The sequence below is a fragment of the Pelodiscus sinensis genome, chromosome 26 (genome assembly GCF_049634645.1).
Source record: "Pelodiscus sinensis isolate JC-2024 chromosome 26, ASM4963464v1, whole genome shotgun sequence".
Classification (NCBI taxonomy): domain Eukaryota; kingdom Metazoa; phylum Chordata; order Testudines; family Trionychidae; genus Pelodiscus; species Pelodiscus sinensis.
Genome location: NC_134736.1, coordinates 11,551,363 through 11,574,362, shown reverse-complemented (window position 1 = coordinate 11,574,362; position 23,000 = coordinate 11,551,363). Strand labels below are relative to the sequence as shown.

Genomic DNA, 23,000 nt, shown 5'->3' with positions numbered 1-23,000 from the left:
GCACATGCTCAGTATCTACAATCCAGATGATCTGGTTTATCTGGGATTGGGTGATGGCAAGCTGCTTCTTTCTTCCTTTACTGCTCCCCAGTGGCTGCGTCTATCGTCATGATAAAAAGAAGTGTATCATGACAAAGAGAAGTGTAGCAGGAATGGGACGTATTATGATGACAAGATGGCTGAAGAAGAAATGGGAATCTGAGCTGTGGTCTAGCTTGTTTCCCTGATCCATATATTCAGTAACGTTGGGGAAGAAAGAAAACCCGAGGGGAAACAAATGCTCCCGTATCAGAACATTAGGAATTTGTAGCTTCTAGATACTAAAAAGCACTTGTGAGGCATTTCTCTCTTTCTGCTTGTGTGACACAGCAAGCCAAACATCATCTATTTGGCAAGAATTGTGGAAAAGGGTGTAGAGGCACAATTGTATTCCCAGCCTACAGTAGTAGCCAAATTAGTGATGGCAAAGTTCATGGGCCAGAGCCCACCTAGGATAAATCATTGTAGCTCTGTGGACTTTAGTCGAGTTATATCTATTAATACCAGCCAAGGCTCTAGTCCTGTGTATTTTTGGGAAGAATTTAGCCTTTTACTGTGATGTAAAGGTCATTAGCTTTCACTGTAAAGAATACCACGTGGACATAAATATTTAGTGCATATATAGTTGTCAATTCTGCATAATGTGATGATTCTGATGAATTTGTAATCTGCTATAGGCACGCAAACTTGGCAAGATATTCTTTGTTCAAAAATTGAAATAACTGGAGAATAATTGTGTTCAGGAGACCAGGTGACTTTTTCTCTACTATGTAGGAGTGAGGCAAAAAAGGCAAACATCATTCTGGGATGCATTAGCAGAAATCATTCTTGTATTCCTCTCCATTCTGATTAGGCCTCAACTGGAGATTGTGTTCATTTCTGGATGCCACATTTCAGGAAAGATGTTGGGAAATTGGTAAAAGTCCAGATGATAACAACAAAAATGATCTAGAAAGCATGTCCTGTGAGGGAAGATTGAAAATAACTGGGTTTATTTAGTCTGGAAAAAGGGAGAACTGAGAGGGGACATAACTGTTTTCAAGTACCTAAAATGTTGTTTACACTGAGGATGGAGGAAAATTATTCTCCTTAATCCAGTGGTCACCAACCAGTAGACTGGGATCTACTGGTAGATCTTGGAGCCTCTGTCAGGTGATCCTGACTAGTCTGGCCAGGAAGCTATCAAGTGCTGGGACTTCATTTGTCCCTCCCCCATTGTCATGCTGTTCCTGTCTTCTGCCTTAGAAGCCTCCTGCTTGGTGTGCAGGAGGAGTGCTGATGTCAGGGTGTCCCTCCTCCCCCCACTGCTGTACCCCATCTCCACACAGAGGGAAGGGGATGGAGGGAGCTTGGCAATGCAAATTTCTGTCACTCTCTCACATTGTGTGTGTATCTGTCATTCTCACGCACACACACTGTCCTTCCCTCTCATCTCCTGACCCAACGTGTACATGGGGGGTTGTTACTACTTTTACTGCTTGCAAAGTGGGTTCTTTTTAGTTTGTGTCTGGACTGTGCATTTCCTAACTTTCATTTCTCTTATGCTTAAATTTAATTCTTTGAGTACTAAAATGCCTAGCCTGTCATGCCTGGAGTTTGTCATGTCATCCCTTTGGTTGGTTGTGCTCCTGGAGGGGGCTGGCATGTCCCTGCAGCTCCTGAGAAAGTCAGAGCAGGGGGGTCTCCACGTGCCATCCTTGCCTGTAGACACCACTCCTGCAGCTCCCATTGGTCAATAATGGAGAGGTGTGGCCAGTGGAGGCTGTGGGCTCAGTGCCTGTGGATGAGGGGCAGCACATGGAGCCATTGCTCTATATGCCAGCTGCTTTTGGGAGTGGTGTGGGGCCAGGGCATGAGTAGGATTGCCTTGGCTCTGCTGCTCCATCCTTGAGACAACTGTCCAGCTGCTCCCAGGGTGGGCAGGCCTTGAACCCACCACTCTGTGCTCCCCAGGCAACTGCTCTATTCTCCAGTTCACCCCATCTCCCTACCTTCAGAGGGTCCCTCAACCTGTGTCTGGTCAGTCCCAGGGTGGGTGGAGGGGGTGGGCTTGAAGGTAGGGGTGTGGAGCGGGATGAGCATCTTCCTCTGGAATACAGGCTGGTGGGCTCAATCCCGCCCCCTCCAACCATTCATGCAATGGCTGGGCTGCCAACACTGGCTGCCCCAGGGATGGACCTGGCTCCTGCCCTAGAAAGGCAGGTTGAGGGACCCCCTAAAGGCAGGGTGGGGTGGACTCAGGGGTGGCCAAGGGGATAGGGCATTTGCCACATGCCTAAGACTTAGAGCCTGCACCCCCACCCCAGGCTGGTGAAAGTGAATGAGGTTCAGGAAGGGAAGGGCAACAGAGGAAGCAGGACAAGGCCTCAGAGAAGGGAGGGAAGGAAGCCAGGCAAGAGTGTTTGGGTTTGAGGTAGATCTTGCATTGCACTTAAATTTAAAAGGTGATCTTGTGATTATGGATGTGGTCTCCAAACTTTTTAATCTCTGATTATAGACAAGAAGCAATTGGTTTAAATTGTGGTGAGGGAGCTTTAGGTTGGACATTAGGAAAAACTTCCCGTGAGGGAAGATAAGCGCTGGAATAAACTGTCTAGGGCTATTTGGAATCTCCATCTCTGAAGATTTTTAAGCACAGTTTAGGCAAACACATGTCAGTCAGGGACAGTCTAGATCGGGGTGGGCAAAATATGGCCTGTGGGCCAGATGCAGCCTGCTGTTGTGTGGCCCAGTAAGATCAGAAAGAGGTTAATAATAAATTTGGTTTAAAAAGTAATATAAATGCCTTAGGACTTAAATGTTTTTTAAAAGCCCTAACTGCTAGCCTTGAGTAGAGGTACATAGGATACATACAGAATGTGAGGCCATGGATAGGAAACAAGGCTGGGTATCTGCGGATATTTGTAGTTCTGCTTAGTAACTTAGTCTGAACCTTGGCAAATTTCTTTTACAAAATGGAAATAATATTTATCCATCTTTGGAAAGCTTAAGTGGTATTCAGCCTAGTTTGGGGGTGTAAATAACATGCAAAACAAGTAGAAAAATAATATAGGATCCTTGCCTCCAAAGAGAAAAGATGTTTTTTAAATAGGTGTATTAATATACTCCACCTGCCATTTATTATTTTATCCCAGACATTAAATTTTCAAGGCCTGTAAATCTACTTACTTCACTTCAGTAATTTTTGCCCAAAATAACCAATTCTACATTTCTAGAAAATTTGCACCATCATTTACATATGGCACATACTTCATAGGGATCAGAAACCTCTGTCCTAAACTTTTTATTGGCCTTGCTTTTTAAGAACAAATTTTTCTCATTTGCTTTCGCTGCTGCTTTCTCTGTATGAAGCATATGGTGGAATTATGGATTTTCAGTCTCTGGCTGTAATGCTCCTGTTGACTGTAGTAGACCTTTTTTTCAGTTATCTAGCAGAGGATGAACAGTCATTCATACTGAGTTGGAATAGTTATAATTATAATGTCCCAGGATGCATGTTGTGACCCTTTTTTGGGGATTTTGAACTATTTATAGGAAAGTGTGAAATTTTAATTTAACTGCCTTCTACACTTAAAATTGGTATTGTCCCCACATTTATAAATGTTTCTGAATCTAAGTGCTTTTCCCTATTTTTCATACAGGAGTTTGTTTATAATTATTCTGTGAAACGATGTGAACACTTGAGAATGAAATTGGTTAAACATCTTTCTCCCCTTCCCCCATACTCACAAAGGAAAGGGAAAGTTGATAGGTAGAGCTTGAAGAAAAGAATTTCTCAAGCACGGGTAGCAAGTAAGTTTGTATATCATGCTGCAGAAGAGCCCTTCAGCCTTGAAAAATGTAAGCAGTATAAGAGTTAAGTTTCTTTTGCAAATCTGAAATTCACACAATTCATTATGTTAATTGTGAAAGAAGCTGCATTTTTTGACTTGCAAAAAAACTCCTTGCACTCTCTGAAAATCAGAATTTCATTGCTGTTGATCTGCTGGATATCCGTGGCTGTGAGGTTGAGGTCATTGCTGTTGACAACTCCTAGTCTTCTACCTATAAAAGTCTTTTGTTACAGGCATGTTATGCTACTTCATGGCTGCTATGGTAACAGATGGGAAAAGACATTGTGCTTGCATACTAACGCTTAACAGCACAGATGCAGAGCGTAGTTGTAAATCTAGTGGAGGCGAAAGAGCTCACAAACCCACCAGTGATACTTGGGGAATGAATCACCAGTGAAGAGCTGGGTAGGGAGGGATTTCTGTATTTCCTTACTAATGAACATGTGTTGAATCAATTATAGGCTGCTATGTTTAGAGCGGAGAGCATGACAGACTGTCACCTAGAGGAACCATAAATTCGAGATTCCACAGCCAAAATTAAGACACGTTCCCAGAGCCACCTTCCTTTCCACATTTCAAACCCTGAACTCCCGCTTAGAATATTAGACTGTCCATACCGGGTCAGACCGAAAGCCCATCTAGCCCAGCTTTTTTTCAAAGTTGGATTGTGGGGCTGTCAGGGTAAGCCACACTTCCTACAGCTCCCCTTGGCTGGAAACGACGAATTGTAGCCAATGGGAGCTTCAAAGTTCCACAGCTACATATGTGTTAAATAAAAAAAAGTGGTGGGGCTTACCCTGGGGGCTTACCTTGGTGGTTCTGTGACCCAAGCTGGAAAAACGGTTATCTAGCCCAGGAAAAACGGTTATCTAGCCCAGCATCCTGTCTTCAGACAGTGGCCAATGCCAGGTGCCCCAGAGGGAATGAACAGAACAGGGCGTCATCAAGTGATCCATCCTCTGTCGCCCATTCCCAGCTTCTGATAGATAGAGGCTAGAGACACCATTCCTGCCCATCCTGGCTAATACCCATTGATGGACCTATTCTCCGTTAATTCATCTAGCTCTTTTTCTGAGCCCTGTTATAGTCTTGGCCTTCTCAACATCCTCTGGCAGAGTTTCACAGGAGGTGTGTTGTAGAAGAAATCCTTCTGTTCGTTTTAAAACCTGCTGCTGACTATTTTTTCATTTGTAGGTAGATTGAGCTCAAATATCAGCAGTTATTAGCTGTACAGGCAGTCCCCGGGTTACGTACAAGATAGGGACTGTAGGTTTGTTCTTAAGTTGAATTTGTATGTAAGTCGGAACTGGTACATATTGTAGGGGAAACTCTAGCCAAACATTTCTCCAGAGCTCAGTTTTATTCTCCCACACCTCACTTCCCTCAGTCCTTTATTCTCAAGCTGAGGTGTATGCTGAGAAAAGCCGCTTCGTGTCTCCCTGGTCTGCTGGGGGGGGGGAGGGGGGGCGCTAGCTTCGTGTCTCCCTGGTCTGCTGGGGGGAAGCAGCTAGTGCGGGGTTGCCTCACCCCGTTTGTAAGTAGGGATCTGATGTAAGTCGGATCCATGTAACCTGGGGACAGCCTGTATAGTATTAACGCCAGGAGCACAAATCACTTGACCTAGGCTTTGTGACTTTTTGTTTTTCAGTGCGGACAATACCCTTAATCATATGGTAGCTTTTGAAACATTCACTCAAAAATGAGGTGGTGGGTGAGCATAGTGAAGTGAGGGCAAGGTGCAGAGAGTGGGAGGGCTTTAGGTTAGGGATGTTAAGAATTGTGGAATTCATTAATTGTGTAGTTGACAAAAAAAATATCTGCTACATGATTAATCAGTTAGGGTTAGCACTGTAAGCACTCAAGCCAGGTCCCAGCAACTACCCCTCTGCGGCTCTGCATTAATAGTATTAATAGTATTAGAAAATAACATAATGGCCATACTGGGGCAGAGCCGGCCCCGATCACTCGGCAGGCGCACGGAAATGGCCTGGCGGGCGCCATGGTGCCCGTGGGCACCGCGTTGGGGACCACTGGAGTAGATCTTGTCTTGCCCTGACATTTAAAAAGTGATCTTGGATGTAAGGAGATTGGAGACCAGTGATTTAACCCTTTATCCTTAGCCTTTTGCAGGATTGGGTCTTTTATTCTAAAGAATGACTATATGTTGTGCTAGGTATGGCCTATCAATTTGAACAGTTGTAGCCTAGGGCAAATTACTTAAACTTTCTGAGCTTCAGTTTTCCCATCTGTGAAACAGGCATGATGAGAATACTTCTGTAACTTACAGAGGTACTCAGAATATTTATTCATGTTTGTAAGTTACTTTAAATATTAGCAGTGCTGTAAAAGCCATAAGTAGTAGTATTTGCCTCATAAAGACAGAATGATCTTTGTCTCTAAGTGTCATTAAGAAGATGACCTTGAACATTGCTGGCAAACAGAGTTAGAGTTGAAATTATTTTTGTTTTTCTTCTCAGAATTTTTCTTTTCTGCTTTATCCTGTAGGACCAAAAGTGTGGTGTTTTTTTTCCAGTGTGGAATTATTTTGTGGTAAGGAAATTGGGTTAATTTTAATTGACTTTGAGTTGCTTTGTGCATTTGGAATAAAAATGTTTTGATTTAACATGCAGAATTCTGTGCATTAAAAAAACAGCCTAGAGAAATTAACTATTTTTTTAAAAAAGAGGCCTAGAATATCACAGTGAAATGACGATGCTTTAATTATATGGATGGGGAAGACTAATTCAAGGCTATTTACTATATAAAAGACGTAGTAACTTTTGTAGAACGGACACTCTATCCATGTATTTCCCTGAATATGGATGAGCTTTTGCCATTAGAGGATCAAGCCAACTATCTGCTTTTGGCCTCATCTACATGATCAAATTTTGTCGTATAACCAGTGAGAGCTGGAAGCCAATGGAGGGCTGGGACAGAAAGCAGTGCATGGTGGGACATTTAGCATGGTCCCAAGATGCCCACAGTGTGTTGCTCATGCTGTCAATGATGATGCCCCAAGGGAGACGTGATCTGTTGACAAAGGAAGCAAGTGTTAACACCCTTTGGTGATTTTTGTTTTGTCTTTTATTCCATGTCAATATAGTTTTTTTGTTAACTAAACTTTGTAGTATAGACAAGCCTGTTGATTTAGATGAGTCTTAGTAACCCTCCAGGAATTCAGTTTAATCATGAAGGCAAAATTAGTGTGGATAAGTCTAACCTCTTTAATATCTCAGCTGTTCTCTTTGATCAGAAGTGGATAGGAGACTTTGCACTCTGGATCAGGCCTCTTGATCGGATAATGAAGCTGATGATTGAAAGACCTGTAGTGAGGAGAATATTAAAGCCATCTTTATATTGAAGGACATTCTGTAGCCAAGTGGTGAGGGTTCTTGACTAGCTCAGCAAGGATCACTGGGTATAGAAGAGAGACTTTATATCTCTAACTATAAGCAGTCAATCTTGAATGACCAAGGCCATTTTGCCTCCTCCCCAAGAGTCTCTGGAGGGCAGACAGCTATGGATTATTTAGAAGACAAGATATCCTCAAATGAAGCTTGTATCTGCCACTCTTGATTTGTCAGAAGTCACAGGATGCATAGCTGTTGACCCACTTCTGAAATCAAACCTCACGACCCACATTTCATGTGACTGCAATAGTTTACAGTTGTTTGTGCTGCTCTAGCAAAATTAAAATATCCGTGTGTGTTAATGAGCAGTTTTGTGTCCTTCTTGAAGCACTGCGATTGTCTTCAATTCCCCAGGCTTTATGCTCTCCTCGCCACCTGATCCCTGGAGGGTCTGTAACATAGCTACTATCTTCTATGAGTAGTAATTTTCTTTGAAACTTGTGAATTCTGCTCCTTAATCAGCCAGAGGGACCTCTCTCAGTTGATAAGAGGCACTCTATCCCTCTAGGTGTTCAGCATGTTGCAACTTCAGTCTTTCTGGTCCCTGCTGGCTCAGCAATGAAAAGTTTTTTTTCTACCAAAACTGAAAATGGACGATAGTCGTCTATGCACACAACTTTTAAGGAAAAGGTTTGGGGGGGGGGGGGAGATCAAAGTGGTCAGAAAATTGGAACTTAACAGCTATCCTTAATTTAGCACACTCAATAGAATCTGTTTTTGTACTTTCTTTCTTAAGCAGTTTAGTTAGGTGCAAGCTTAATGCCTCCTGGAAGCCTACAGTGAACTAGTGATTACTGAACTTGTCAGCAGTACCATTCCTTTGTGGTTTCAATTACCTAAACAGTATTTCCTGCACCAAAATACTTTTGGAAGGACTGAGATGCCCTTCTGGTAACGCTTCACCTTGAACAAGTTAGGAGGGAGGTATTACTAGGAAGGCACCAGCCTAGGAGTCAAGATTCTACTACTACATCTGCCACTGGAACTCTGTATGACGGCCCTGTGCTTCAGGTTCCCCATCTGTGAAACTGAATTAATCTCAGTAAGTGAGGCCAGGTCTGCAATGCAGGTTGGTGCATGTGGGAATGAGTAATATGGCAGGGAGAATGAATCAGCCATTGAAGGCAGGAATATGGGTGTGTTCAGAAGATGGGGAGAGCCTTTATTTTGAGAGGGACGCTTGGTCTTGTCTTTGAGATAGGAGAAAGGGAGTGAGATGTTTTTTGATCACTTGAAGGTTGAGGGAAGCAAAAGGGGCAAGTTCAAAATGAGATATAATATGGCAGAAATCTTAAAAGGCTCCCTTTTGATTTTTTTGGATTTGTGACGTACCTGATTTTCAGAGGTGCTATGAACCCACAACCCCCATGACTTCACTTGGAGTTCTGGCTGCTGTGCTCCCCTGAAACTCAGCCTCCAAAAAGCTATTTTTTTCCTGGCATTTCCAAAAGGGGAAAAAAATCACAACAAAATCAATGCTAAGTAAGTATTACTTACATTCTATTCAAACCTTATGAAATGTGGGTGGACTTCCCAGTGCCTTTTAAATAAGCATTTGTTTTCTGTTGAATGAGAATACAGTTATTTTTGGGCCTTTGATGTCACGGACATTAAATATTAGAAGATGAAAGCTATAAAGAAGCAATTCTGTATACTATAGTCCAGGCATTGCTTACTGTCTGCATACAAAGGCATTTCCCTTTACCAAGGGATTGCTTGAAATAAACACATGACAACAAATCTTGAAGGTCCTACAAAGATGAGGCTTGATGGACATAGAAAAGATATTTTTCTGCTTGAACATATTTGCAAATTCCCATTTGAGTAGCTGTAAGCTGATGCACTAGGCAGAATGGTATGGTTCCTACATCTTTTAAGAGACCTGATGAGATTGCTGATTCCCAATGCTCAGGTAGACCCGTTGTACAATCTTCAAATGTATTTTACAGTATCACTAGGAATGCACCCTTTTTATCCAGCTCTTTTGTGAAGTTCTGTTTCTCAGGCAGGGGATACTTACTTATCTACAAGGAGTAAGGTGGGATGTTCTTACTGAAGCATTCACGCTATATAAGGCACAAGAATTCTTCCTGTGTAAACCATGTATAAGTCAAATGGAATATGTTCTTGCACATACACTGGGTCTAAAAGAGTAATTAATAATGGGAAGACATAAGTTCCTGGCAAATAACTACAGGCTGAATGGAGTTTGATGGATGGACTCAGCAGTTGCCTGGAAATGCTTGATCCCCATAATCATTATTACTGTTGAAAGAGATGAAAACACTGGGATCAAAACTTCTGAACGCTGACACTGACCTTGGAAAGGTTACTAGTCTTGTATGCATTTTGTACTGGTCCAGCCAAAGTGTTTCTAGCCTTATAGATAGTGGGATGTGATGCTATAAAATCACAAATATAGAATACCATTTTGGTTCATCTCCCACTACTCTGATTTTGATATACTTGTAGTTATCACTGTCATGGGTGCTTCTAGACTTCAGTGCTTTGTATCTGAAAACCCGGAATCCCAGATTTCAACTAATGTAAAACATGAATCCCTAACTGTAGCAGCTAGTGAGGTATTAGCTGATAAAATAAACGAGATTGTTAGCTTCCAATATTGAGAGATGTTCATGCATAGATCTGATGTTTCATGAAATACTGGATGTTAAAGGTATCCCTTAATGGGTAGCAGGTTTAAAACTAATAAAAGGATGTTCTTTTTCACACAGCGTGTTGTCAACCTGTGGAACTCCTTGCCAGAGGAGGCGGTGAAGGCTAGGACTATAATAGAGTTTAAAGAGAAGCTGGATAAATTCATGGAGGTTAGGTCCATAAAAGGCTATTAGCCAGGGGATAAAATGGTGTCCTTGGCCTCTGTTTGTCAGAGGCTGGAGAGGGATGGCAGGAGACAAATCGCTTGATCATTGTCTTCGGTCCACCCTCTCTGGGGCACCTGGTGCTGGCCACTGTCGGTAGACAGGATACTGGGTTAGATGGACCTTTGGTCTGACCCAGTACGGCCGTTCTTATGTTCTTATGTTGTCTATTGTCCTGCTATTAATTTAATTGGCTATGATCTAGGAGGGAATATCATTGCTCAGTCCTTGTATCAGTGATATTTTCAATCTCTGACATGTAAAGGGGAAAATAAGTAATTGGGCCTTTTGTGCCTAAAAGGTGTTGCATTATTGCCATGGGAAAGTCCAGTACAAATTAATGGATAATTTTATCATGGCTGTAGAATTCCATAGGATGCTGGAAAGTACTGTGGACATGTTATTCTATTTTAATTTATCTAGATTTTCAGGGTGACTTCTTCAAAAAAATTTTGTTGTTATTCACTTATGACTTTCCACAAAAGGATTAATTCTATTCATAGCACGTACTTTTTACATTTAAAAAACCATTTGGTGTTGGCTTCTTATTGTGATATCGATATTTATTTTGTTGAGATTCCTGATTTCTGTAAGATCTTAGTGACTTCATCTTTCTTCACTCTGTAAGACTGTTTCATTAGCCTGGCTCAATCCTACAAGTTTTACTCCTGTGAGTCATACTTGTGAGGCCATTGGTCCCACTTATAGGGTTGAGCCCTGTTTCCAGTTGCATGTGATGCAGCATTGCCCTCTAATCAACAGTAGAGCAAGATCCATTCTAAAAATTCTGTATGGGGCACATGTGGGGCACCATTGAAAGACTTGCCAGAAACAGTAAGGAGTGGAGGTGCATTGTGGCCAACCTAAACGCCAGAGGTATAAGGGGAACATCATGGTGATTATGGGGTCATAGGACTGGAAAGGACCTTGAGGGTGTGTCTAGACTACAGGGTTTTGTCAACAAAAGTGGACTTTTGTCGACAAAACTATACCTGCGTCCACACTACCGCTGAGTTCTGTCGACGCTGGTAAACCTCATTTTACGAGGCATAACGCCTTCTGTCGACAGAAACTCTGTCGACAGAAGGTGTTATTGCATGTAAACTGTCTTTTGCGTCCACACTACGATGTCGACAAAGCATCTTGCTTTGTCGACAGAACTCAATGTAGTCTAGACGCTCTTTGTCGACAGAAGTTTTGTTGACAGTATCTGTCGACAAAACTTCTGTCAACAGAAGCCTGTAGTCTAGACGTACCCTGAGAGGCCATCTAGTTCAGTCTCCTGCACTCTGGCAGAACAAAGTATTATCTGAACCTTCCCTGACAGGTGTTTGTCTAACCTGCTCTTTAGAATCTCCCTTAATGGATATTTTTCAACCCCTCTAGGCAATTTATTCCAGTGCTTAACCACCATGACAAGAAGTTTTACCTAATGTCCAACCTAAACCTACCTTGCTGCAATTTGAGTCCATTGTTTCTTGTCCTATTCTCAGAGGTTAAGGAGAACAGTTTTTCTCCCTCCTGCTTATAATAACCTTTTAGGAACTTGAAAACATTTCCCACGTTCCCTCTCAGTCTTTTCTTTTCCAGACTAAACAAACCCCATTTTTCCCCCCAATCTTGCCTCACAGAGAATGTTTTCTATACCTTTAATCATTTTTGTTGCTCTGATTTGGACTTTCTTCAATTTCTCCACATTGTACCTTAAATGTGGTACCCAGAAATGAACACAATACTACATATACAGTTCAGGACTCATTAGCTCAGAGTAGAGGTCAAGAATTACGTCACAAGTCTTGCTTATGGCACTTATGCTAATATATCCCAGAATACTGTTCGCTTTTTTTTGCCAGTGTTACACTGATGACTCATATTTAACCTAAGATCCTTATGACCTCTAAATCCCATTTCACAGTACTCCTTCGTAGGCTGCCATGTCCCATTTTCTATGGGTGTTCCTTCCTAAGTTGTTCCTTCCTAAGTTGAGTGCATTTGTCCTTATTGAATTTCATCGTATTTACCTCAAACCATTTCTCCAGATTGTCCAGATCATTTTGAATCTTAATCCTATCCTCCAACGCACTTGCAACCTCTCCCAACTTGGAATCATCTGCACACTTTACAAGTGTACTGTTCATGCCATTGTCTAAATCATTTATGGAAATATTGAACAGAACCAGACCCAGAACCGATCCCTGCAGAACCTGGTTTGCCCTTCCAGCATGATTGTGAACCATTGATAACTACTCTGTGGGAATGATTTTCCAACCAATTGTGCATCCACCTTATAGTAGCTCCATCTATGTTGCATCTCCCGAGTTTTTTTTTTAATGAGAAGGACACTGTCAAAAGCGTTACTGATGTTAAGATATACCACATCTCCCACTTCCTCTCTATCCACAAGGCTTGTTACATTGTGAAAGGAAACTATCAGGTTGGTTTGCCATGCACTGTTTTTAACAAAACCATCCTAAATGTTACTTACCACTGTATTATTGTCTAGAAGTTTGCAAATGGTTTGCTTAATTATTTGCTCCATTATCTTTTCAGGTACCAGGTTAAACTGACTGGTTTGTAATTCCCTGGATTGTCTTTCTTTCCCTTTTTATTTGATGATGGTGATAATGTATGGGGATGTAAGTTTTTTTTTTTTTTTTTTTTTTTTTTTTTAAATCTCAATTATTATAATACTGGCAATATTTCAACATCCGTCAGTTATAAAACATGTGGAGTTAAGGGGGAGAAAAGTAGAGGAGATGAGCCCTAACGTGCCTTAGGAAAAAGATTGTTTTAAAGAGGCTGATCAAATATATCCAATATATAGTACTGCCAGAGGCTGTCAGCTTGTGAAATGCAAATCTCAGATAACCTCAATGGGATGTAAAATAGAGCCTTTTGATCTGCCATCTGTTTCTGTTCTTTTTCTTAAACGTTTAGTGTGTCTCATTTTGTTTTTCCTTTTTCCTGTAATATCCTCCTGAAAAACATTTTTCCTTTTCTCTCTTCACATGAAATTCATCCTGGGGCAGCAGTACTTAAGTGGTGCATAGGCCAGGTACTAGCAGTCTGCACCCAGGCAGATTTTACCTCAACTTTTATATGCATGGCAAACTTGTTTCTCTCAACTAATTCTGGACTTCCAGTGGAGCTGAAACTAATGTAAATCTGACCTTATTTGGCTGGGCAGCATTGTCTAGTGGTTAATATAGAAACATACATGCCGTGGAACAGTTTTTTTTTCTAAATGAAGTTTACTGTCACTGAAAATAATGTGTATAGTCAATTTGCATGATTTAAATTTTGTATGTGTACATGTAAGAGTGCCCTGCCCTGTTGCAGTTAGAGCCTTTCTTCTTCTGTCTCCAATCACCCACAGCCACTTAAATGTAAAGGCAAGGATAAGGGCTGTATGTTATCAGAATGGACAAGTATTCTCCCTACCTTTAGCTGATGCCAATATTGCAACAATTTTCATTAGGGAGAAATTTTTCCAGGATTTGTTTGCATGGGGGGGGGGGGGGGGGGGAGGAGGAAGATGAATGTAATTGTAAAAATATACTTTTAGATTCTGCTCCAGCAAAACAGTTTAAACATCGTGTAGCCCCACTGGCATCAGTGGAACTACTTGCATGCTTGAAGTTAAGCACATGGATCCAAGACTTAGGACGGTATTACATATAAGAAAATGAGGTACCGGGAGACAATATGGCTTTTCTAAGGAAGTCTGAGCAGAGCTAGGATTTGAACTCTCATCTTCTAAATCTTAGTCCAGTGCTTTCAAAGTGAGCTCGGACTTTCTTTTTCCTACTCCTCAGCCAACCTATGCTCAGTAATATAACTATCCGGTACCTGTTTCTTCAAACTGGGATGTGCAAGACTTTCTTTAAAGATTTGCCCACTTCTTCTTGTAACAAAACCAAAACCCATCCCTATAGAAGATTGATTTCATATGTTTGAGCAAGGTACTTATGGTAGAAAAATGTTTGAAGTTAATTGAAGTGGAGTTAGGAGTTCAAATACAGTAGATTTAATCATGGAGATGTATAACAAATGACTTTGCAACATTGAGGTGTGTTGTCATAAACAAATAGCTGTTCAGGGAGTCAACAAGTTGGAACTGTGAATAAAATCAGTCTAGAAATACAAAAGAATCTTTTTAGGTTAATATTTTTAACTTGCTCACAAGCAATTGGAAAAAAAAAAAAGAGATGTGAGGGGCAATTGGGTGACACTGGTTGAGGCTTGTACAGTACCAGTAATCTACACGCTGTCTCTTTTAATGAACAGAGATGACAATAAAAAAAGATCCTGAAACAGTTACACTTCAAATAAATCATTTACCATTACTGGGAATTGGTTACTGGTTTAATAGAACTTAATTTTAAATTTTGAAGACTAAAGGCAAAATGGAAATTAAGGCTATTGAACAGTATGTAGTACAAATAGTTTTTTCTTTTCTAACAAATCCAAGGCCACGAAGATAAATCTGTCCTCGCAAAACTAGACTGATAGGACTGGCTTGCATTAGAATAGTTAAACACTTTTTGTAGTGAAGATACACTAGCAAATCCTAAATAGCATTTCAATCTGTTAATCTTTCTATTGGCATGCTTTGTTCATTCACAGCTTAAAAGTGTGCTAGACCAGGAAAAAAAATTAACGATCTGCACAGCCGCAAGCTGTATGCTATTCCCAGATAACAGACTGATGAGTGACAGTGACTCTGCAGTCCAGAGTTTAAGCCTCATCCTACAAGCACTATGCACAGCAGGAAGTGTCTACAAGTTTGGGTCCCTAGTGTATAAAGTTAGAACCTGGCTCTGCAAAGAGGACACTACAGACAGACCCCGGCACCTCACCCAAAGCCTCTTGCAGTCCACAGGACTCAGAGTGGGTGCAGAGATCTGCTCGCATGCTTCTCTTAGCAGGATCAGGGCATACGTAGCTTGTTGGATCAAGTTCACTTGCCAACCACCCAATTGCCCCTCACCTCCATCTCATTGTTTTTAATTGTTTGAGCAAGTTAAAAATATTACCCTAAAAAGATTCTCTGCTTTTATTTCTGTACAGATAAATAACCCACGAGAGCATTAAAAATAAACAAACAAGCATGAATACCAGAATAGGACCATTATTCACTTATATATATTTTTGTCCAAGTGAGCAGAGTGTCTGCATTTTCCTCTTGTGGTGAACAGGATTCTCCATTTAGATTAGAAGCTGTTTTAAACTGTTAGATTAGTAGCTGGGTCAGGTTTTATATGGATCTGCTTTGTATCCATGCAAGATATTCAGGCAGGAGTAGCAACCTTTCCTTTGCACCAGAAGCATTTATAAAAGAGGGTCCTTTCTGTTATTGCACAGAATTAACATTTGTTAGGTTGGCAGAGCAGATATTCAAGGAGATCAGGTGGTGTCCTGCTCTAAAAATAGCATCCTCAATTGATTGCAAATCTTGTTGTTGTTTCCTCTGTGTTTCATTTTCTGTCAAGGATTTTTGATGAAACATTTCCTTGAATTTCTTTTACATGGACCTCCCCAGGAGGTGAGGGGTGGGTGGGCTGGTAGGTTTATTTATTTATTTCTGAATTACTACCATGTTGGGTAAGATTGTAGGCCACTGAGGTATTGACATTGTCATAGTAACTGGAACTGCAGCACTGGCTGGCAGCCAGATATCCTGGTGAATCATGGTTTGAATGTGGGTGTCTCTACACATGGAATAACTTCTGCTTCTTTCAATAGGATGAATCAACGAAGTAGTGTTTTCTGAGAGAATTTGAACAGCTTATTTCACCCCCCCATGCCATCATTTTAACACTAGGATGTTAAAACCATCTATTTCCTCCATCTTTCTGAGCTGTTAGTACACTCTTGTGCAGTAAGTGTTGCAAGGAATATATGTTTCTGTTGCAAATTAAAGATTAATTAATAAAGGATAAAACCTTCCACCTGGAATTTTGAAATCGCATAATTCGCTTACCGTTATAGAGACACTTTAGAACAGTTTCGTGAGCTGTACACGTGTACATATGGTGTTCCGTAGTACACTGGAATGTGATAGCTGCAGGCCATATTTTTAAAGCACTTCCACTCTTTTTTGTTGTTGTTGCAAATTCTGTTTGTGCCCACGATACCATCATCTGCTATTGTGTGCCAGCAATGGCAAGTATAAATCTTAACACTTGAATGGCCAGGGACCTGATTCTGGGCACACTCAGTAATCCCAGCATTTACATTTTCTGTAAGTGTGGTTTGCACCTTCACAAAATGAGGCTGGAGTAGAGGGTCCCTTTTAAAAATCTTGTGCTTTCAGGCGTTAGCCCATGGTACTGTCACCAGATTACTTTGCTGGGTGACTGATTGTTGTTTAGCCCATCTATTGAACCCCTAAAGGGCTTATGGTTCTGTTTATGGTGAAAGGACCCCCCATCTCTGGAGCTCATTCTGAGAGGGTGGGGTGGGGGTGTGCGCATGCGCATGGGCATGCCTGAACATTAATCATGCATGAGGAAGAGCAAGTACTAGACTAACAACTGGCAGCAGGAGACCCACCTTTTGTGTCTTTCAGTGGTTCTGCTGTTTAGCTGAACCCATGCCAGTGACATCATTCTGGCTACTCTGCTTTGATAACCCATGAATAAGTAGATTGCAAGCATGTATAACAGTATGGAGGCTCTTGTGAAGGATACAGGAAGGGGTAAGTCTCAAATATGAGGGACACCAGAACAATACTGCAGAAAGCTAAAAATACTATCTACATTTTTTGTTCGTTTCTAAGATGCTGCAAGACTATTTGTTATTTTTAAGTTGTTTCATTTTTAAAAATTTTAAACACTTTCTACAATCTCAGCTTCTGAAGTCACTTGGTCAGCTATCAATTTGCAATACAAGTTGGACCTCTCTAGTCATCTGACATCATCTGTGGTCTGGTATCCCTGTGGGTGCTGCCAAGCTGGGGCAGCCGCGGGGGAAAAAACCAGGTCCAGTGCTCAGCAACTCCTCCCTCGCCCTCCCAGAGCTTCTGGAGCACCACAGATAGTTCATGTGTGGTGCTCAAGCTCAGTGAGGGTGGGGAGGAGCGGGAAAGGGGGTGACGCTCACGAAGAGGAAGGGTGGCTGCAGAGCCCCACAATAGGGGCCTAGAGATGCAACCTAGCAGCCATGTGGCTAGGTGTACTCCTACAGTGCTGTACTGATACCTTGCTGCCGGGCTCTGCAGCCACACTGCTTCTTTCTGGGTACGTCTAGACTATAAGCCTCTTTCGAAAGAGAGCGTCTAGACTGCAACCTCTTCTTTCGAAAAAGTGAGCCGCTTTTTCGAAAGAGAGTACCCAGGCAGTCTGGATGTTCTGTTTCGAAAAAGCCCTGTTTGCATTCAAAAACGCCTTTTTTCGAAAGAACACTTTCGAAAAAAGGCGTTATTCCTGGTGAAATGAGGATTGCCACCATCGAAAGAAAAGCTGCGTTCTTTCGATTTAATTTTGAAAGAACGCGGCTGTAGTCTAGAAGCAAGTGAAGTGTGTTTTTTTTTTTTTTTTTTTTTTTTTTTTTGAAAAAACCCTGTAGTCTAGACACAGCCTCTCTGAGTGCCCACACCCCTGACGCTCAATGATCAATTCCGTCTCCTCTGCTGACCCTGGAGTGGAGCTTCACATCTGATGGCAACAGAGGGGCCGACATTGGCCTTGCTTGGTTTGGCAAATTCTCTGGTTTGGGTCCTGAGGGTGCTGGATCACAGAGGTACAACATATAATAAAAAATTGTTTGATCATGTGTAAGAGAGAAAATTGGGGAAATATATTCCTCCCCATGGAGGAGAAAGGGAAGAATATTTAACACCTGTTCACATAATAAATTCAGAAGTCTCTATGCCTAACTTATACTTGAGGGATGCTGTATATTTTACTTTTCTAAACAGATACAGGAATTTGTGAAAACTTCAATAGTTTGATGCATTGTTTTTAAAAATTACTTTAATACTGAAAGCAAGAGATGCATTTACAACATATATTCATGCAGTCCAAGAACTAATCTTGCAAATGCTGATTCACATGGGTAGTCCATACTTTTACAAGGTATACTCATGAATGACTAGAAGGATTTTGAAGAATGAGGTTCTAAATTTGTGTTAGACTGATTTGAATCCCATTGAAGCTTATAGGAATCTCTCCATTGACTTCAGTGGAATTTGCATAAGGCTCTAAGAACTTGGGAACTTTTCCACCAATTTGAATAGGAACTGGCCTGAACCCTAAATTCATTAGCTTGAGGGAATGTGAAGGAGTCTCCTTCAGCTTTATTCTGTAAATTTGATGAATGGTTTCGCTAGGGAAGGAAGAGGTCAGGGAGGCTCTGAAAAGCTAAGTCTCTAGCGTCAATAAATTGCTTTTAGATCACATTCATCAGGAAGGAAATTTGTGGTTTATCTGCTCTATTTTCAGCTGCTGTCATTGAGTTTGAAGAATTACACTGTCGTGTTTTCAGGCTTTCACAAGCTGTGGGGGTAAGATGGAATTAAGTCAGAATTACTTACTTAAAAAGCTTGGGAAAAAAACCTCATGGATTAAATAACTTTCCATTGACATAAGTTTCCTATAAGGATATTTAGGAGCAAATATGCTTTGCCATTTAATATAAAACCACTGCTTTGCACTAATTAAAACTTGCAGTGAATTCCTTTTTGTATTTATTAGCTTTGTTGCTGTACGTTTTTAAAAAGTCATAACAGTTTAAAAATCACAGTCCAATGAACTTTCTTTAACCTACCATTGTTAAAACAACACCTAAGATTTTTCCTGTATTGTTTGTTCCACGCTGTGCATTTTTGACAGCTCTTTGTATGTGCTCATTTGCACTTTCCTCTCCATAGTGAGTTTTGCCTGTTTTTGTAGACTTTTTTTTTCATAAATAACAGGAGAGAGAACAATTTTTTTTTAAAATAGGAAAATGTGTGTAGCAGGGAAACTCAGGGTAGGTGTAGACCCTGAAATGACCTCTGTGTTTTTAAAAAGGCGGACTTATTTTCTTTATATTATGGCAGAGACACACTGACCTGTATTATTTTAATTATGGTAAAGGCCCCCATTGAGTATCTTTTGTGTGAAGCACTGTACAGGCAGAGAGAGTAAGAGATTGTAAATTCTCTGGGGGCAGGAGCAGTCTAAGTAGTCTAGAGAAACAGAGGCTCAGAAATTGGAAGTGATCTGCCAGAGGTCTCGCAGCTGATCATTTGCAGGTCTAGGAATAGATCTCAAATTTCCTGGGGCCTCCTGTCCACTGGGTTCTGTTGGCATAATTTATGTTACTGAGGGGTGGGAATAAGCATCCTGCATGCAGCATAAATTACACTGACATAAACACTCACATGCATGGTGCTGTTGGTGGGAGAGCTTCTTCCACCCATATTGCCTGGCTGCTCACGGAGGCTTTTCTGCCAACAAAGCATACCTGCTGCACTGATACGTATATAAAGGGCCTAGATTTTAAATCAGTGCTGTGTAGCAAGCTGCTTGGAGGAGGCTTCTCATTATTCTGTACCACAGTTTTGGGGGAGTCCTTGGTTTTTTTTATTTTTTTGTTTTTTGTTTTGGAGTAAGCAGGGTTTAAAACCCTCTAAGTGTTAGAGTTTTAGAAAATCATGTAGAATAAATGCAGATGTGTTAAAGCCTTTATTGTAACTGTAATATTTGGTAAATGAAGGGCAGATGGAGGTGCCCCATGGGTTGGCATGTTATAGAAGCCAAGCTATGATGGTGAATAACGTTGGTTTGCTAAAGACCAAATCCTAGTCCCACTGGAATCATTACAGTTTTTTTTTCCATGGTGCAGAAGGCCTATAAGAGGTAACAGACCTGTTTTCTGTTTCAAGTGTCAACCTGGAAAGGGGAGTCTGAACATTTAAAGATTAGCCCAAATCATAATATTCCTGCAGTTCTTCTAAAATGCCTTCTATCTCAGAATTTTTTATATGCTTTGTAAACATTAGGGGATTAAACCATAGCCCTCCAACTCTGCTTGTTACAGCCCTCCTCCAGGTGGTTATTTTCATGTTTAACAGAGGTGTAAAGAAGTTGTGACCTGTGCAAGGTTTCACCATGGCCTGTTGACAGAGTCCAGACTTCTCCTGTCTCCCAGAGCCATTCTTTAATCCAGTGGTTTTCAAACTCATGACCCAGCACTGGGCTGCACAATGTCAGGCACTGGGTCACCTTGCTGTAGGGTGACTCGATGACTAATGGGGGCGCTAAGGCAGCTTCCTGCCTGCCCTGGCACTGTGGACTGCGCTGCATCCCAGAAGTGGCCAGCAGCAGGTCTGGCTCCTAGGCAGGAGGGGCTCCAGGGCTCCATGCATTGCCCCCACTCTGAGCACTGGCTCCACACTCCCAATGGCTATTTCCCGGCCAGTAGGAGCTAGGGGGGAGGGAGGTCTTGTACCTGCAGGCGAGAGCAGAATGCAGCAGTTCTGGCCTCTGCCTAGGAGCCAGACCTGCTGCTGGCTGCTTCCAGGGCACAGCGTGGTCTGCGGTACCAGGAAAGAAAGAAGCTTGCCTTAGCACCCCCACAAAGTTGTTGACCAGAAGCTGCTGGAGGTAAGCCTGTGTCCAACCACAAGCACCAACCTCTTTCTCTAGCCCTGAAGGGCGCCCCCCTCCCAACTAGGAACCCTGTTCTGCAGTTCAGAGCCAGCCCTCTAGTCAAAAGACATGCTTAGGTTGGGTCATGAGCATTTTCTTCAACTGAATTGTGAGAAAAAAAGATTGAGAACCACTGCTTTAACCACTAACCCAAGCTGTGTTTCTTTGCTGTCACTTTCTCTTTTGTAGTTGGTGTTGTGTATTTGAGGGTTTAACAAAGCAGGACAGGAAAAGGTTTGGCTTTCAGATTGTACCTTCCTCTGATCAATTAGCATATTACACTCTGGGACTGCATAATTTACCTCACTAAGAGCCAGGTTTTTCAGTCATCTTTCACATTGTTTTACTTTACTCTGTCAATGGTCTCATGAAATCAGAGGATTCCTCAGTTACAGAATCAGATACAGAGTCAGCATCACTAATAATAGCAGAACTGAGCCCTTAGGGTGGGGACCACCAATTTATTCCATGCCAAGTACACTCGTTAAAGAATAAATAACTGTGATTTTAGTCTTCATTAAAAAAGTTTTAATTCACCATCAGGAATAAGGCTGAAAGCAGCTCATGTGTTTTTGTTTTCTTTGGAGGGAATGTTGATTTACTATTTGAGTTCTCTCCAGCCTCTCTCCTAGAGAAGCAGCTTGTGTTTTCTTCTGCTTTGCAAAGCTTGCTCCTAGGTTCATTGAAAAGGAGATAGTTAGTTGGAATTGGGTCCTTTAGAAAAAATGGTAATGAGACCCTTGAATATCAACCATCTCGGTTCCATGCGCCTACACCATTGTGGCAGCTTTGAGAGAGGGGTATGTTTGTCAATTTGCATGTGAAATTTGATAAGTTGTTCCAGCTGTCACCTACTTATGAATAATGAGACAAGGACCACCTGGCTATAGATCTATATAAAAAATATTTGTTCTTAGTTATTTCACATTGCTAAATAAAAATTCACAGAATTGTCTGGATGACTCATTTCACTTGTCCTTTAAGCAGGTATGCACTAGCTCAAAGCTGTGATGAGCAATAAAGAACCACAATCAGGAATGGCTTTTCTTCATCCTAACTCCCCCCACAGAATTGCCCCCTCAGAAACCTGCCCAAACTGGCAAGCTGTGTAGGTCATTTGGGGAGGAAAACAGTTGATGGCTTGTGAGATGATAGAATGGAGAATATGGGAAGAGCTTTACAGTGTAAATAGGATCTCTGGTTAGGGTCTCCTCATGTACATATCTTCTTGCCACACATAACTTAATACATAACTATTTTTATTAGTCTTAATGGGATAGTTGGAATTTTAATACACTCATTTCATATGAAAGCCTCAGTTTCTAGAGCTGTAATTTCTTTTTGAAAGAGCGGTAAATTCATGGCTGCATGTAAACTCTTCGAGTTGCTGCTTCATGGATCAGTGTTTTCAGTGACATCCTGTCACTCAAGATGTTTTGATATTTGACATTGGAGATGGTTGCCGCTGACAGAGTTATCTCATGGACATATGTAACAGGTTTTTTAGTGCTGACCTGTGCTCCAAACCTGTGGTGTAATGCCACTCTTGAGAAATAATACTTTTTAAGCCCATGTTCCAGCTGTGTATAAATGGAGCATTGACATCACTGGTTCTGCTGGGCAATAGACTCGACACGGGTGTATTTAGTACACAGCTGCTCAGTGATGCTGAGAATGTGTGGCGAAACAAGAAATTTGTTATGCATTGCATCATAAATGCTCTACTGGAAGGTCTTTCTTGGGCCAAACCTTGGTCTGTTTTTCTGTTTCCTGCCTTTTAAACAAACAAAATAACAAATTTCTTCCACAACACAATTGCCCCATTTATATGCTGATGCTGGCACACTTAACAGCATTCAGAAGTGGAAGAGTAGGTGTAGGAGAGAGTGGAAAATGAAAATTGCATAGTTTTTCTGCATTTTCAAAAGCATCTTTTACTCCACAATATACTGCAGTGCTTCTTCTCCAGTCAGAATTTGTGTGGGTTTTGCCACTTCCCCTCCAGATTAAAATAGGTCTTTGTGTTGGGGTAAATATCTAATCAAGACTAATGCCAATCTCTGAATCTGAAATCTCTCCCTCTTAGGCTAGAAGTTATTGTAAGTAGGAATGTAAAAGGTTAAACAGTTACCTGGTAAGCACTAGCATTACCTGATAAAAAACAGGACTATGTAGCACTTTAAAGACTAACAAGATGGT

General features: G+C 41.4%; 1 protein-coding gene across 7 annotated transcripts in view; it reads left to right on the top strand.

Annotated features, from left to right (window-relative positions):
• ARHGAP32 (Rho GTPase activating protein 32) overlaps positions 1-23,000 on the top strand; it is a 465,356-nt gene that overhangs the window by 62,170 nt on the left and 380,186 nt on the right. For 2 of the 7 annotated variants that reach the window (XM_075909245.1, XM_075909247.1), the window contains exon 3: positions 6,378-6,422. The exons of 4 other annotated variants lie outside the window; for them this stretch is intronic. The gene's annotated coding sequence lies outside the window, so the exon portion shown is untranslated. Of the gene's footprint in view, positions 1-6,376; positions 6,423-23,000 lie in introns of those variants that run through there. One more of the 7 variants, XM_075909246.1, reaches the window with a different exon arrangement.